Source organism: Lithobates pipiens, unplaced genomic scaffold (assembly GCF_037356315.1).
Source record: "Lithobates pipiens isolate NorthernLeopardFrog02 unplaced genomic scaffold, aLitPip1_a1.2 Scaffold_19, whole genome shotgun sequence".
NCBI lineage: Eukaryota > Metazoa > Chordata > Amphibia > Anura > Ranidae > Lithobates > Lithobates pipiens.
The window spans coordinates 321087226-321089506 of NW_027507764.1; the positions used below are offsets into that span (position 1 = coordinate 321087226).

Here is a 2281-nt window from a genome sequence, read left to right on the forward strand (position 1 = left end):
ATGCAATGGATAGATTCATGCATAGCATGAATCTACGTCCAGTGCTGCCACCCCCTACTTATCTTTTTTGGCCCCTTTCAGGGCATCGGGCGCATGAATTACAGCAGCCAGAGGCCATAATAGACTTCAAAATAGGGTGAGCTCAGGTCACAGAGAATGCAACTGAAGTCTACCCAGCTGTGTTACAACAGCGAAAAGAGAAGATTTCCAATTGGCCGCCAAGGAGGAGGGAGGAAACGGAAGCCGTGATGACCCGTGGAGAGCAGGAGAATGGGAGGCTGCCCCTGCCGCCAAGCAGGGGAGGTCGCCGGTGATGGGGTAAGTTTTACCGACTGTCCGACTGTGGAGGATAATGTTTGCTGCTCCCTCAAAAAAAAATTCCACTGACCCCACTGATAGGGAATGTGGCATATAGATACCTGCTGCAGATTCCTGCTAGGTGTGACTATTCAGCAGACAGCTTACATCCTGCCCTTTGTCTGTTCAGTGATTGCACTAAATGGGCCAAGCCTGCAGGATTAACAACCCTCCTCCTTCCACCCACTCTAAGCTGAGCAGAGGGCATGGATGGGCAAATAGATTGCAGCATGTAGCTCCAGCTCTCTTGTTCTCTGTGCTGTTTCTGTCACACACAGTCAGGGCAGGGAACCTATGGCTCTTAATTAACAAAAGGATTTGTGTCCCTTTTGTTAATTTAGGAACAACATCATCTCCATTTTTTATGTTTACAAGAGTCATGCAAGCATTGTGTCTGCATCATTCTTTGTTAATTTCCTCAGTATTAGCAGCCATTTAGTAGAATAGGAAGGTGTTAACCACTTCAATACTGGACGCTTTATTGCCCAGACCAATTTTCAGCTTTCAGCGCCATCACATTTTGAATGACAATTGCGCAGTCATGCAATACTGTACCCAAACTAAATTTGTATTATTTTGTTGATGCAACTAGAGCTTTCTTTGGTGATATTTAATCATCACTGTTTTATTTTTTATTTTTTCCTCTATATACAAAAGATTGCACATTTTGAAAAAAAAAAAAAAAAAAACATTTTTCTTTGTTTCTGTTATAAAAAACAAAACAAAAAAAACATTACACTAATGTTGTGTAGCATAAGAATTAGAACTACCACCATGTTATCCCCTATGTTATCTCTTTTCAGACAATATATACTGTTTGGAGGTTTAAAAAAATCTTAAAGCCTAAAATGATAGATTGAATGTGTGTGTGTGTGTGTGTGTGTGTGTGTGTGTGTGTGTGTGTGTGTGTGTGTGTGTGTGTGTGTGTGTGTTTGTATGCAAAAATAGCTCTGGCAGCAAAATGGACAATACTACTAATGCAGCAAGATAATCAAAGGTGATAAGAACAGATGCTACACTTGATCTTAGCCAAAGGGCCGAGAAGTGATAGCAGCAGAATAATCATGAACTGCTAAATGCCTGATTTACTACAGTGAAGAGAATGGAATATGCATTTGTTTCAAACATCCAGTCATGTGCAGAACTACCCATATTTGTTACATAATTTCATATTTGGAATGAGCACTGGTTCATGTCATACTGTACACTTTATGCTAGTTAATCATCCCTTAAACGGTAACGGAGTATAAAAGCAGCTTGTATGTTCATGCACTGCCAGTTTTACTAGAGAGAATTTGTCATGTACTTGGGAAATGTATTTTTATTGTGTTTAAACTTTTCCTAACTAGAGATTCCTAGGCAAAATCTAATAGTGTTAGCATTTGTTGACTAGTTTGATAATTACTATGTAACCAATTTGCATAGCTAAATAAGTTTTCATAATTTGAAGAATATATAAAACACTTATTTGGTGCACTGTTTTAATAAAAGCCTGACTGACAAATATACCAAAATGTTACTAAAGTTTTTTTATTAATAAAATCTTAATATTAATTAAATGCATTTCACAGTTGAGGATTATATTATATTTGTGGTGTACTAAAATAAATTAGATTTTAGTAAAAAAATATACTGCAACATAAAATAAATTGAAATTACCATTGTTTGATTATTTAAAAATTCTACTTTTAGAAATTTGTACTTGTCATTTCATAAAGTGTGTCATAGGCACTCAATAAAAGGTGTACAGGCATACCCCAATTTTAAGTACAAAATGGGGTTTATTTACTAAAGCTGGAAAGTGCAAAATCAGGCTCACAGCTGAAAGAAACCAATGAGCTTCCAGATTTTATTACCAACGCTTAATTGAACAAGCTGGGGTTAGAAGCTCATTGGTTTCTATGCAGAAGTGAGCCTGATTTTG

General features: G+C 37.4%; 1 pseudogene; it reads right to left on the reverse strand.

Moving 5' to 3' along the window:
- Positions 1 to 1300: 1300 nt before the first annotated feature.
- LOC143999741 (U2 spliceosomal RNA) lies at positions 1301 to 1406 on the reverse strand (annotated as a pseudogene).
- Positions 1407 to 2281: the final 875 nt, after the last annotated feature.